The sequence below is a fragment of the Lissotriton vulgaris genome, chromosome 1_1 (assembly GCF_964263255.1).
Source record: "Lissotriton vulgaris chromosome 1_1, aLisVul1.2, whole genome shotgun sequence".
Taxonomy (NCBI): Eukaryota; Metazoa; Chordata; class Amphibia; order Caudata; family Salamandridae; genus Lissotriton; species Lissotriton vulgaris.
Window position 1 is genome coordinate 281,935,233 of NC_141685.1, and position 15,344 is coordinate 281,950,576.

General features: G+C 45.2%; 1 pseudogene; it reads right to left on the bottom strand.

Annotated features, from left to right (window-relative positions):
- Positions 1–15,058: 15,058 nt before the first annotated feature.
- Positions 15,059–15,113, bottom strand: LOC147747055 (U7 small nuclear RNA; annotated as a pseudogene).
- Positions 15,114–15,344: the final 231 nt, after the last annotated feature.

Sequence of the window (15,344 nt, forward strand, 5' to 3'; positions counted from 1 at the left end):
CTTTACATGGAGTAATAAGCAGAAATGCTTTATATCACCTCGTTTTTGATGTTTCTATGTGTGCTGTTTTATGCAGCACATATAAAAACAACAAAACGCCATGCATGATTGTTTATGTGCAGAAAGGTATCCCTTTCTGCACATAAGCAATTATTCCCCCATAGCAGTCACCTTTGCACTATGTCCAAGGGTGCCTGCGTTGGGGCTCGGCAGCTGTAATTTGTGGCAGGGCAGGCGGAAACACAGGGCTGCAGAGTATTGTTGCAAATACCTTGGTCGTGCGTTTCCAAAAGTGCCAGAGCGCGGTATTAAACCAAGAATTCTAACGCCGCTCTCAATTTCTATCCATGTAAATATACCTCTTAATGTTTTAGTTTAGGTGCCGGGTTTTTAGAGACCCGGTGGTTCCAGGGGACCACACCCGAAGACCTCTGGGTTCTCCCTGTTCTGGACTACAGAAACACAGAGTCTTCTAGCTGAAGTCAGAGATCGAGGTTTATTGGTTGCAACCAAGTAACATGTGTCCTAGAATTACAATAGCACGGGCTGTAAGTTCTCAGGAGACTGTTCGTTTTTACAGAACCAGCCTTCTCCTTATATACAGAAATAACAGCTGCTGGCAAGAATTCTTGAGTTTATGATATGGTTATACACATATTTCTACAATAATACAAAGAGCGAAGTCATGCTGGTCCGCACATATTTTGGATGTCCGGATCGTGATGGATTATCCCGCCAGGCCCAGAATTACCATCAGATATCGATGAAACACCAATAAGGTCCGGCACCCTCCCGTCGGAAAACTGGTCATAAACAAGAATCATGGACAGGTGTATGTGTATGGAAAACATGGTCTGTATGTAGTGAATGGTTCATGGCGTGTTGTGCTTTGATGATATCTTACTCGGCCACTGGGCGAGGAGCTGCCCAAACAGGTTTGGCTGGAGGCGGTGGAGTCAGTTTGGCCAGGTCATGGGGAAGTCAGCTAAGGTGGACGTGTCCTTTCAGATCAAGCTCGGCCTCAATCAATTGACTTATATGAGGGCAAGTCATAAGATGGATGCCGTTCACAAAATGGAGTCCGAGGGTTCGGAACGGAAACCATTATTTCAGGGTGTTAGCATTGCTCAATCATGACGCAAATGCATAGGGATAATGTCCTAATCATTACCGGTCTGCCGATACCAAATTCGTCATGGTACGACGATATTTTGTGACACAAGTGTTGGACCTTGGTACCGGTATTACAGCAGGGTGCAGAATTTCAGAACCACAGACCCTCCTTTTGCCCTCATATTAGGCAATGACTCATGCTAATCTGAATCCAAATCTGCATTAATGAATTCATGGAGATGCTGCTGTAGCATCATTCTGTTGCTCAATTCGTCCCTTGATACAGGCTTCCTGACACATGAAGTAGCGCAGAGGCCACATATTGCAGGAGCGCACTGTACAAACAGGAAGAACATAAACAGAACGGCCAGGATCATCCCAATGAAGATCAGAGTTTTCCATCCCCAGGCAGAGATCAGTTCCCACAGCCACCCTAACAAGGACCAATCCCCTTTCTCCACGTGAAGGGAATCAGAGATTTTGTGTAATTTGAAGATGGCCTGGTACACTGTCGGAGCATTGTCAGGGATGAAAATGCAGCAACTAGATTGGATCACTCTACATACACCATCACGGTCTGCAAGTATGACATCTAGGGCAACCCTGTTCTGAAGGGTCATAAGTCGATCCGACTGAAGCTCAGATGTCAAGTTGCTAAGGGCACCGGCCGTTTCAGTCACTGCGGACTCAACTATCCTCGTCAATTGTCGAATGTTCCTGCTGTTCACCATAGGCCCCCAAAATGGCAGAAACCCCTTTGCGAAGTCCCCAAACTCTTGACCCGCAGTGTCGTCTTGACTCACGACACCCCTAGCTGTCCTTGTCCGATGGTAATCTGCCCCGGCCGTGTAGGTGGGTGGCAGCAGAAACGAGATAAAGCATGTGCCCGAGAAGTCAGGGGGCAACCATGTATAGGCTTTGTCGTGGCAGACGAAATAGGTGCCTCTAGCCGCCAACAATGGAGGGGAAGTTCGGGAGGCAAACACATATGTTTCCGTGCATACGCTCTTCCCTAACTGAGCTTTGGGATCCCTACCGATACCTTGCAGACATAAGTGACCTCGGTGGGGCACTATCCAGACTGGGGAGGATTTCTTTGTGTTCTGGCTTTTATTCAAAGAGATCCTGTATTTAGTTACATTCCAACGGCTGTAGGGAGCGAGTTCATCTTTAGGAATCGTTTGATACGTGTCAACATCCCTACTCATATTTCTTATTCCTACCACTAGTGCCTTGTTGCTGGAATCGCTCTCTGTGGAACGGGGCGGGTATGGTTCTAGGGCGAACAGGAACATGGTCTGGAAAGCCCACAGAGAACCATAATAACTGAATGGCAGGATGAAGTATGGAATGCCCTTATATGTCGTGTGCGGCATGAGTCCACAGATCCAACAATTCGATGTGTTCATTACAGACTGGTGCTGGTGTAGGAGCTGGATGAAGGAGTTATTTACGAACTCTAGTCTTCTGGCAGACTCGTGTTCAGGAAGAGGGTGAAAGGAGTATAAAGAAACAGTTGGAGGAGGTGTGGGCTGAGTGTTGTTTACAAAGGTGACTCGAAATGTGGATAAAGTATAACCAATCAAGAACATCGTTATGCTACATATCATCAAAATACATGTTATCAGGAATTTCCTTCTTGCCATCACAATGCACATTTTCTCGTTAAAGTTCAGGTGTCTAGCAGGTCTCTCTACCCTCGGAAACTCCATCCTCTAGTTGCTGCCCGCAGTGGGAGGTTGCTTCTGCCAAGATGTGCGCTCTGTCCGGTCCGGGGTAATTCCCTCAGACCGACCAGAACCGTTGACCTAGGCGTCCCCGGCTGCACTCCTCAGACTTCAACCGCGGCCCTAGCAGCAGAACCGGATGGCGGTTCGAAAATCAAAAATGAGCTAGTTCCCTGGGCGAGAGAGCTGTAAAATCAAAAATAGTTCAAGGGAAAAGGGAAAATCGTACTGATTTGATTATGTCAGTTCCTTGGTCTTGACCTCAGATTATATTGTTCTTTCCAAGGTACGGTGTGATCTTCAAACAATGTTTCAGGTTCTGTAATGTCCAACTGCATTGACGGTGGCACAGATCCTTGCAAAATACAATCACTCTCTTTTTCGGTCCCAGTTCCTTTTAATCGTGCATCGCTGAAGGGGACAAAGCGAGGTATGAACTCTGTCTCGGAATCAGCGACTCCTTGCCGGACCCACCGGTCATATGGAAGGGGCAGCGGGGCCCTTTTGCAATGGGCGCCGTGCACCCAGTGTTTCTTTCCGTGGACACGTACTGCAGAGGGGGTAGATAGCAAGACCTGGAAAGGTCCGGTCCAGCGAGGCTCCTCGTTCTTTGTTCGCCTGAAGTTCCGAACTAGGATCCAGGAGCCAGGTTCGATGGTGTGGCCTGGATCGTCAGACGCCGGTGGAGAGGAGCTGTGGACCTGTTGATGTCAAGCATGCAGTTTAGTTGTCAGTTCGTGCAAATAGTCAGACAGTGCTGGGTACTCTATTTCACTCAATCTCTTGGGTCTGGGCACACCCCAGATGTTAGCTGGGCGGCCGAACACAATTTTGTGTGGGCTAAGTCCCAATCTGGAATGGACAATCATTCTGGTACACAGGAGTGCTAAAGGCAGGGCGTCTGGCCACTTGAGACCTGTGCTGGCTTGGATCTTGGCCAATTTCAATTTTAACGTGCCATTATAGCACTCTACCAATCCTGCCGATTGGGGGTGGTTTGCAGCGTGGAATTTCTGGTGGATGCCTAGACACTCACACACTCTCTTCATCACTCGTCCCACGAATTCACTTCCATTATCACTCCAGACAATCCTAGGCATGCCAAATCTAGGGAAGAATTCTTTGACAATGGCTTTGGCAGTTGACAATGCAGTGTTGTCCTTAAAGGGGTACGCTTCTACCCACCTGGAGAAGGCGCAAACGACAACAAGCACATATTTTAGGTTATTGCACCTCTCCATGTGAATGAAATCGAGCTGCAAGACCTCGAACAGGTACGTTGGAGGCCCAAAATGACCAACTTGGGTTGGGGTTCCCTTACCGGGATTGTGCTTCAAACACACCATACAGTTTCTGACCAGATTCTCTGCACATTTTGGGATACCACTATTCTGCCATACTGGGGCCAACAGTTTACATATTCCTTTCACACTGATGTGCGCCATTCCATGGGCCATTGTCACCACTGCGAGCACATAGGCGTTAGGTAACATCCATCGCTGGTGTTCTGACAGGTCGACCTAACAACCATTCGCATCTAATCTACCCTTGCTTTCTCTCCATTCATTCACCTCTTTCTCGGTAGCATCCGCTTGTATAGATTTTACGCTTTCGATGGTGTCCTCACACATACCCACATCAGGGGTCCATCTAGCAGGACCTACAACATACATCCGACTCATTGTGTTCCTCGCAGTCTCTTTCGCGACCTCATCGGCAAATGCATTCCCTCGACCAACATCATCTTGAATCTTTCTGTGTGCACTGCATTTCCCAATTGCAACTTGTAGGGGCAAGGTCAGTGACTCGAGAAGGTCGTGTACTAGCTGGCCGTGTTGAATTTTTGCACCATGTGACGTCAGGAACCCACAATCACGCCACAATCTTCCAAAACTGTGGGCTACGCCAAAGGCGTACTGGCTATCAGTATACACATTCACTCATTTTCCTTTCACCAACATACACGCTCTTGTGAGTGCGACTAACTCTGCTGCTTGCACGGAATTGTGGGGGATGCGAGCTGTCTCTACAATCGTGTGTAATGTTGTCACAGCATAGGCTGCAGTCGTATCACCATTTGGCAACTTGAAGCATGAACCATCAACCCATAAGTTATCATTACATTCAGGAAGGGGAGTGTCCTGCAAGTCTACTCTCCCTTTTGTCTCTTCCTCTGTCCTAAAGCAGCAATCATGTTTTTCAACCTCATCTGTCTCTGTCGGAATAGGTAATAACGTGGCGGGTTGAGTGTATCACACCTCTTTATGTGTATGTGACTCGCTAACAGTGTCAGCTCATAGTTGGACAGTCGAGCGCTAGTTAAATGCTGTGTTTTCGTTCTGTTTAGTAAAATGTCTACTGCATGTGGGACCATAACGATCAGAGTATTATTCATGACTAACCCAGCAGACTGTCGAATACAGACAGCTGCTGCAGCAGTGGCCCTCAAGCAACTTGGTAATCTCTTAGCTACAGGATCTAGAGTCGCAGAGAAATACGCACATGGGCGTTGTTTGTCCCCAAAGTGTTGCGTCAAGACTGATAATGCGCAACCTTCCTTCTCATGGACATATAATGTAAAAGGCTTGCTGTAGTCGGGGTTGCCCAATACAGGAGCCGAACATAATGCCTCACGCAACTCATGGAAACTTGTCTGACAGTCTTCAGACCAAGGCAAAGGATTGGGTGTGTCTTTACGCATTAATGCCAGCAAAGGTTTGGCTAATAGTGAGAAGTTTGGTATCCATTGTCTACAGTACGATGTAATGCCCAAGAAAGCACGCACTTCTCTTTGTGTCCTTGGGACACTCAGTTCTGCAATTGCCTGTATTCTTTCTGGGGTCAGTCTCCTTCCCTCCTTCGATAAGATGTGACCTAAGTAGGTTACTTCTTGTCGACAAAATTGTAATTTGGAAAGCGAGACTTTGTGCTTCATGTCACATAAATGATGTAATACTGACAATGTCGTTTGTTTGCAAATTTCTTCGGTGTCTGCAGCGATCAGCAGATCGTCCACATATTGAATTAAAGTTTCACCATCCTGCAGAACAATCGTGTCTAGTTGTGTTTTCAGAGCCTGACTAAATATTGATGGACTTTCACAGTAGCCCTGAGGAGCGCGTTTAAAGCGGAAACTTCGTCCTCCTAAATTGAAGCCAAAGATATCTCTGCTCTCCTCGGCAATCGGGATGCTGAAGAAAGCGTTCTTCAGGTCAATCACTGAAAACCAATTGGCTGAAGCTGGAACCATTGTCAATAAGGCAGTAATGTCGGGGACGACTGGAAACTGTGGTACAACGATCTTATTCACTTCCCTGAGATCAATCACAAATCGGTACACAGGGGGCTGTGAAGGATCCGTACGCTTTAAGACAGGCAAAACAGAACTGTTACAAATATTGCCTGTTGTCTCTTCGATGACATCTTTCTCGATCAGATCGTAAACGATCGCTAACAAAGCCTTTTCACATTCGTTCGATATTCTATATTGGGGAATGCGTGGTAACCTAACATTAGCTTTCAATGTTATGACATATGGCTCTATTTCCAGATGACCTACATCATTAGAACCATTCGCCCAAAGTACATTCGGTAGGGATGACAATTCAGTCGGAATATCTTCCTTTGACAAATACATCGGGGTAATCACTTTCTTACCAAGGGTAAGTTGTACTCCCGAAGGAGAACAGTATAAAGTCGCATATAGTCTCTTTAACAAATCCAAACCTAACAAATTTTCGCCACATCCTGTTGTAAGAATGAGGGGTGCTTCTAATTCGCATGGGCCAACAGAAAGGGGCATGGGACTGGAGATCGGGTTTCTAACAGGGGCGCCAGAAAAACCTACTGAAACATTCATTTCGCCAGACAAAGGTGCGCCAGGAAGTTTTGAGTGCATAATAGAATTTTTTGTAGCACCAGTATCCAGCAGAAATGGCTCTGACACTCCGTATGTAATCACCTCGACATAAGGTCCATTCTGATCTACTGGAACTGAAACAACTCCCTCTCTTTGTCCATGGCTGTCCTAGCAATTACTACCCTCATTCTCGTTTTCTGCGTAATAGTCATCTGCATAGTACTGAGCTGACCTGGAAGACGCATTGTTCTGTTGGTCAAAGCTATTCATGGAATTTTGAGGCGGAAAAGAAGTGGTATTCTGGGGGAAATTTCCACGGCCCCTACCTCTAGGAGCCTGTTGAACACCTCTACCTCTTGTACCGGAAACACCGTTTAAGCGTCGCGCAAGAGCTGGACAATTACTTTTGAAATGACCCTCTTCTTGGCAATAGGCACATTGATTCGGGCCATACGGAGAACGCTGATGGGAAAACTCGTTTCCTTGCGCGTTTCTCGAATACTGCTGTGGTTGCTGATAATTGGGCTGACTAGGAGTGCGAGGCGGATAGGCTTGCTGGAGAAGAACTTTAGTTTTCAACTCTTTAGTCTTTTTGTCTGCCTTATCTAGCTCGTCTTTGCGCCTATTTTTGTAGTACTGGGCGGTGGCTAAGATCTGCGCTGACGTGGAAACAGCCCAAGCACTCTCTGAATCTTTCAATTTGTTGCAGAGTTCGGGCAGCAAATTATGTACAAATTTGTCCACAAACAATCTTTGGCCACCCTCGGTAGCCATATCCTGACCACTATGATCGACGAAGGTCTCCTCAAATCTCGTGAAAAAGTCAGACACATTCTCATCTTTCTTTTGCTTGCATGCAGATAGCTTGTCCCAATTTACACGTAATTCAGGCATTAACGTTTTCATGTATGGGATAATCCTACCGGGAAGTTCTGCTATTGAAGGCTCGGGTTTAGAACCACTGACTTGTCTAGCATCGGTAGCGGTAATGTTAGCCCATGAGTCACCTAGTTCTTGATCATGATCTATATGACGAATTTTACTCCATAAAGGCTGTGGAACGACGTTCCCAAACAGCATGTCTACATCTGCTAAATTCATTATACACGAGCTGGCAGTTTGTGATAACTCCTTATAATACCCTGCGGGATTTTTACGTGGATCGGGTAATGTCTGCTTGAGTGCTAGTACTTCAGATCTTTTCCAGGGGACATGTACCCATACATGCTGGAAATGCGGTGGAACGGGTGGTTGTGCATTCGCATCACCTTCCCTCCAAACTGGAGGAACTTCTCTCATAGGGTACTGTCGCGCCTTTTTCCTACCTGACACATCATCCTCATACAGTGATCTAGACACATTTCCCTTACTCCTATAGGATAATAACAGATCTATTGCTTTTTCAACATCGGCACCTACGATCATGCCTTCATAGAATTTGAAACGCATTTTTGCGTTTGGGATCGTTTGTCTCCAAATCTTCACAAAGATATACACACATCTCTTCAAATACGTATCTCTGAGTGGGCGCATCCCACTGACGGAAAACTTCCATAACGGACTGAACATCATATTTAGCAGTGTCAGTAACCCATTTGCGTGCTAACTCATTTAGCACTTCTCTCTCCTCGTAGTCGGGCAGTTGACTACGCAACTGTCTACGTCCCGTTTTAGGGGTCGTTTTAGGCGACCCAAAGAAGGGTGAGAATAGACCAGTGACAGTACTTGCCATTCTCTGTCTGACAGAAGGAGAAGCTTGCGGCGAGGCAGATGCGCCAGAAAAGACAGGCTGATGTAAAGAGGAAGTCGAAGCAACAGCAGAGGAAGTCGAAGCAGTAGCAGAGGTAGTATCAGGATTAACAGTTGGAGCGGTAGGCAAAGTTGTGGAAATAGATGGAGTATGTAGCAAAGGCGGCGGCCCTTGAGAAGGCTGCGCCGGAGAAGTAGGAACCAGCTGAAGAGGAGCTGGTGCTTGTGCAAGAGCTGCTTTTCGTGCACTGGGGCGTGGTATAACAAAGCGCTTTGGGGGTGCAGTAGCGTCTAATGCATATGGGGGTGGTGAGCTTAATAAGTGGGACATTAACGGATCTTTCTCTGATGTTCCCTTTGAGCCTTGTCCCTCATGTGGTAACATCAGGTAGCATTTATCTACTGCTAGTTGCTTCTGAACATTTGTTCATTTTCCTGCTCTTCCTCATTATCCCTGTATGCGATGGCGGCTTGCACCATCGACATACCTCTTTTATTCTTCTTAGCTAATTTTATTTCTTTCTGTTTGGCTTCTTTGCGCCATAAGCGAAAAGAGTCAAACATCGCCGGCCGGGCTTTCTTCTTAAACAGTTTGACCTCGCGGTTGTCTAATACTTCTGAGTCAAAACTACCATATTGGGGCCATTTTAAAACACCATCCTTGCGGGTGTATCTTATCCATATTTCATTATACGTGATAGGACCTACTACGTGCTTTATATATAACTCATATGTTGGAGTTCCAATCGGAGGAACCGGACATGAATCCTCTAATCCGGAGTCCTTACTACAACCAAGACAAAACAAGTTTCCAAGTCTGCTAAGACCAGGCATCTTCGCTCACTAGTCTAGCTTCAAACTTCAAGGGATTATCTAATTATGATATTGTCGTGAATACACGAATCCCTCGGTTTTGGTGCTTGCAAGAACCAATACAAACCGTATCTCTGGGATACCAAGACTAAGAACCAAACTAAGGACTGGGAGACGCTCCACTTATACTTAACTGAATATTGAAGATCGGTGACGTCGCTAGAAGACTCGTCTATCGTTTCACTCTACCAAGGTTCACTGGGTCCAAAACAGGGCGATAGTCAGGGCAGCAGTCCTTCGTAGCCGTCGGGACGCGGGGAACCTCGCAGCAAAGACCTTCGGAACCACATCGACATGCAGGGGTCGCTGAAGTGGCTGGCCTTCCTCCGGAATTTTCACACGAAGCTCCTCACGAACATCTGGCTTGGACCGTCACCGTTTGATATCGCCTCGAGTTGGGCGCCAACTGAGGTGCCGGGTTTTTAGAGACCCGGTGGTGCCAGGAGACCACACCTGAAGACCTCTGAGTTCTCCCTGTTCTGGACTACAGAAACACAGAGTCTTCTAGCTGAAGTCAGAGATCGAGGTTTATTGGTTGCAACCAAGTAACATGTGTCCTAGAATTACAACAGCACGGGCTGTAAGTTCTCAGGAGACTGTTCGTTTTTACAGAACCAGCCTTCTCCTTATATACAGAAATAACAGCTGCGGGCAAGAATTCTTGAGTTTATGATATGGTTATACACATATTTCTACAATAATACAAAGAGCGAAGTCATGCTGGTCAGCACATATTTTGGATGTCCGGATCGTGATGGATTATCCCGCCAGGCCCAGAATTCCCATCAGATATCGATGAAACACCAATAAGGTCGGGCACCCTCCCGTCGTAAAACTGGTCATAAACAAGAATCATGGACAGGTGTATGTGTATGGAAAACATGGTCTGTATGTAGTGAATGGTTTATGGCATGTTGTGCTTTGATGATATCTTACTCGGCCACTGGGCGAGGAGCTGCCCAAACAGGTTTGGCTGGAGGCGGTGGAGTCAGTTTGGCCAGGTCATGGGGAAGTCAGCTAAGGTGGACGTGTCCTTTCAGATCAAGCTCGGCCTCAATCAATTGACTTATGTGAGGGCAAGTCATAAGATGGATGCCGTTCACAAAATGGAGTCCGAGGGTTCGGAACGGAAACCATGATTTAAGGGTGTTAGCATTGCTCAATCATGACGCAAATGCATAGGGATAATGTCCTAATCATTACCGGTCTGCCGATACCAAATTCGTCATGGTACGACGATATTTTGTGACACGAGTGTTGGACCTTGGTACCGGTATTACAGCAGGGTGCAGAATTTCAGAACCACATAGTGGAGGCACGAGACGCAAGGCAGGGGGAGAGGAGAATTTTGAGGGGAACTTTAGACAATCTATACTACTATTATAAAGAGAGAACTTGCACCTTTTGGCCAGGTAAACTCGGGAACCACAGCACGAATCACAACACCCAATACAGCGTTGAAAAGGGCAGTTGCAGCAGAAGGACATAGGCTATGCAGACGCCCACCATATACATTTAAAATGTAAAAGAACTGTGCCAGCAAAGTAGTCCCTTGTGGGCGTGTCTGCATTGTGCTGTGGTTGTGTGCTGGGGGCGTGACAATCGCTGGGGGCATTCCGTCACAAGTGTTGTTTTTTCTTCCCAGGTTCTATACATTCCTGCTCCCTTTAAATAGTAATTCAGTGGAGGTCCCATTCTCTTAGAACCACCCCAAGCACAGTTATGGGCAAAAATACAACTAAAAGGCCCTGCAAAGCATTATGGGATAAGCTTAGCATAATTTTTAGCATTCATGAAAGGGTTTCAATGTTTTTGAATTTTACTCATCAGGGACATCTTGGGACGACGAGGTGAACTGCAGCTTGATGTATAATATTTTAAATGCTATTGCATTTGCCTCATCAGGGACATCTAGGGACGGCGAGGTGAACTGCAGCTTGATATATAATATTTTAAATGCTATTGCATTTGCATCATCAGGGACATCTAGGGGCATGAGGTGAACAGCAGCTTGATGTGTAATATTTTAAATGCCATTGCATTTGCCTCATCAGGGACATCTAGGGACCATGAGGTGAACTGCAGCTTGATGTATAATATTTTAAATGCTATTTCATTTGCCTCTTGGGGACAACTGGGGAGAACGAGGTGAACTGCAGCTCTTTGTAGAATTATTTGGATACTATAATATTCACTTCCCACTGCTAATCTCGTCCCATAATGGTTTGCAGGGGCTTGATCTCAAAATCATCACCTCTCTCACTGCTTGCTGGAAGCTCATTTCACTTTTGTGAAATGACTATATGCATTTTAGCATGTAGAAATACTTGTTATTTTACCTTGAATATATGAGGTTTCTGTTTTAATAATTGGAAATCTGACGGAACTAAATATTGCGGATTTATTGTACCAAGTTTGCGCCAATTCCACCCACCCCTACTTTAAATACCCCTGCACCCCATAATCATAACCCACCCTTACTCTATAAAATACCCCAACACCCTTAAACACTAACCCATCTTAACCCTATAAATCTACCCTGTACCCCAAAACCCAAACCTATCCCTAAACCCTAAAAATACCCCTGTACCCCAAAACCAAAACCTAGCCCTGAACCCTATAAATACCCCTGTACCTCAAAACCCAAACATACCCCTGAACCCTAAAAATACCCCTGTACCCCAAACCCCAAACCTACCCCTGAACCCTAAAATACCCCTGTACCCCAAAACCCAAACCTAGCCCATAACCCTTAAAATACCCCTGTACCCCAAAACCCAAACCTACCCCTGAACCCTAAAAATGGCCCTGTACCCAAACCCAAACCTAGCCCAGAACCCTAAAATACCCCTGTATCCCAAAACCCAAACCTAGCCCTGAACCCTAAAAATACCCCTGTACCCCAAAACTCAAACCTAGCCCTGACCCCTTAAAATACCCCTGTACCCCAAAACCCAAACATACCCCTGAACCCTAAAAATACCCCTATACCCCAGCACCCATACCTATCCCTAAACCCTAAAACTACCCCTGTACCCCATATCCAAAACTATATCTGAACCCTTAAAATACCCAAACACCCCAAAACATATACCCCTATACCCATACTTACCTTATCCAAATATTTTTTTTAAAAAACATGCTTTTACCATTCATGCATTTACAACGAATTTCGTTGTAAATGTATGAGTGGTAAAAGCATATAAAATGTAATGCCAAGCGTTATAATGGCATTGCGGAGTCATGGTACTTTCGTAATAAAAGTATGCGGAGTGATGGTATGCGGAAAGAAAGTTGTGGAATAATGGGTGTTTACCCTCCCCCGGTAAGTACATTGGTTGCACAGCGGCTCACATCTCCAGCAACATACTCATATTTTTTTCACCACCCATTTGAAAAATGCACAGGTCTCTCTCATTGATGGCCAGCACCGACATACACTTTTAGACACACCTCCCGCCACAAGTTCTAGAATTGCGAACTTTAGAGCTGGGGAGCTACGTTCCAATCTCGACATTAGCTCAACATCCTGTGATTCCAGGCAAATTGCTTTGTCTCCCCGTGCCCACCACCAATGAATGTGTTCTTCTGTAATGTAAATTGTGCTCATGCCATGTACTCGAGTTCGCACTATATAATATTGCAAGTAAAAATAAAGTAGGCAAACTCGAGTTCACACACTACTGAACGCGCACTCTTAAGTGCATCAGCAGTGCACTGTGAATCAGAGCGTTTCATAGGCCTGTCACAGATAAAAAATGCTATCAAAAAGAAATCCTACGAAACAATATACTACAGGCCGGTAGCAATTCATACCCGGACAACGTCGGGACGGGTTGCTAGTGAGCTATAAAATGTGGCCAAGCTCTTCAAATTAACGGCCTCATTTATGAGGTTTTGGCGCTTAGGGCAGCGCCGCAAAAAATCTTAATGCGCTGCCCTGAGTCAAAAGTAAAGGACCAGCAGAATCAGTAATCTATGAGATACGTGCATTCCTGTCCTTTTCCCTGCGCTGCTGCACAATGGGCTGCCATGTGCTAACGCAAGCACCCTTGCACCATGGTGCAAGGGTGACTGCATTGCAGGGATGACTGTTTTTGTGCAGGAAGAGACACCTTCCTGCACAAAAACAATTACGAGAGGCGTTTTTCCTCTATGTGTGCTGCAGAATGCAGCACACATAGAAAAAGGAAAAGCGAGAAGAAATTAAGGTATTTCTCCTCTTTGCGTCTCACTTACACCTCCCCTAGGAGGTGTAGCCTTTTGACGTGTTCCCAGGTTTATTAATTCTTGTAAGTCAATACCATGGGTGTTACGTGGGAACACCCACCATAATGCCCATGGCACGCCTTCTTATTGCACGGTGAAGCAACACAGCAACTTTAGCTTTGTTGCCTCAGTCCATATCTACAAGGCCATGATAAAATCCACATAGGGTGGCTTTAAATGACCTTGTAGATATGGCCCTGCAGTGTGCGCCGCCGGACCATCACCGAAAGTGAATTTCCGGCAGCTAACAGGAGCTTGTAAATATGCCCCTTAGTGTCTTGACCCTCAGTAGACACAGACATTTCAATATATAATGAAACAAGTGTTGTAGAATGCACCATTAATCCAATTTCTGACAGATGTTCTGCTGGACATGTCATTTATCTGCCCCTCTCTAGCAGAATTGTCTTCAAACACACACATACAACACAGGCGTCACCAGTCAGGTGACCCTGTCAATACAAGCATTGGTAATGCATCTGTTTGGACTGTGTGATGAATTTAATGCTGTTTTCTTCACTCATCGCTAGGGACAAAGAAAGGACCTCCCTGACAAGTAACACAGGAGTGGAGAGGATGTGGTGCAGTGGCCAGAGCTGCTGACTCGAGAGCTGGTGATCCCTGTTTGCGTCTCGGCAGCGCAACATCCTATGATTCTGGGCAAATCACTTTCTCCAGATGCTATATATACACTTTCTAAGACGAAAAAGCAGAAAAGAGTGTGACTTTCTGAAAAAAGAGTGGCACCAAAGCAGATGTTAAAAGTATTTTGGCCACGGAAACTGATAAGAGAAGCAGACAAGGAACAAGCCTTTGTAAATGCAGGAAACATGATAAAACCAATAGATTGGAGGAAAAGTAAGTGGCAAGCACAGAAGCTAGGAAAGAGAGGCTAGGGATGAAAGGGCCTTTTTAAGGTTATAATATAAACAATAGATTTCACAAGCACAGCTGTGCAGGTGGAACCTAAAAAGTACCAGGTGCTCTAACTTGTGGTCCGTTAGGTAAGTACCCATGTCACTAGTGTCACTGTTTCTTCAACGAGTGGGCCCAGGGCCCACTACTTTACACTCTGCAAGTCTGTTGTGTTTAACTTTAAGCTTGTTGTAATCATTTATTTATGCCTGGAGAGACAACTTCTCACAAAGCATTCTATTGAGCAGCAAATCTAGAATGGAAGTTACATGGACTAAAAAAATCCAGGCTTTCAAAAAAAGGTAAAATTGTGCAATTTCGGCAAACAAGGACGAGACTGGCTGTTTTCGTTTGTGTTTACATTTCAACTGGCAACATCTCCCATTTATTAACATAGTTAGCAATATCTACAAAACAAATTTCAATGTATACCCCGCTTCTTAATGATAAGAATATATTAACATTTAACTAATGAAATATGACTATTCAGCAATCCGTTTCAGTTTAGATAAGAACAAAAGTTTTTATCCAGATCTATCATTAACCATGAATAGATGGCTCCTCTTTAAGAGGAACCTTCTAGACAAATAGTAAAGAGCGAAATTCTTAACATGTAACGTTGTAATTTCACGCCGTAGGACTAAGTAACACCTACTTTTATTATGGTCAAAATTTATATATTCACTTTGATTAAAATGGGAAGGAGTGAAAGATCTGAGAGTACTAACAGAAGTTAAAATTGACAAATTAACACAGAAAAATAAAGAAAAGAAGTTGATGGCATTGCACAGAAAATATGCAAATATATTTACTACGACCACGACCTGCTTGTGATCTCT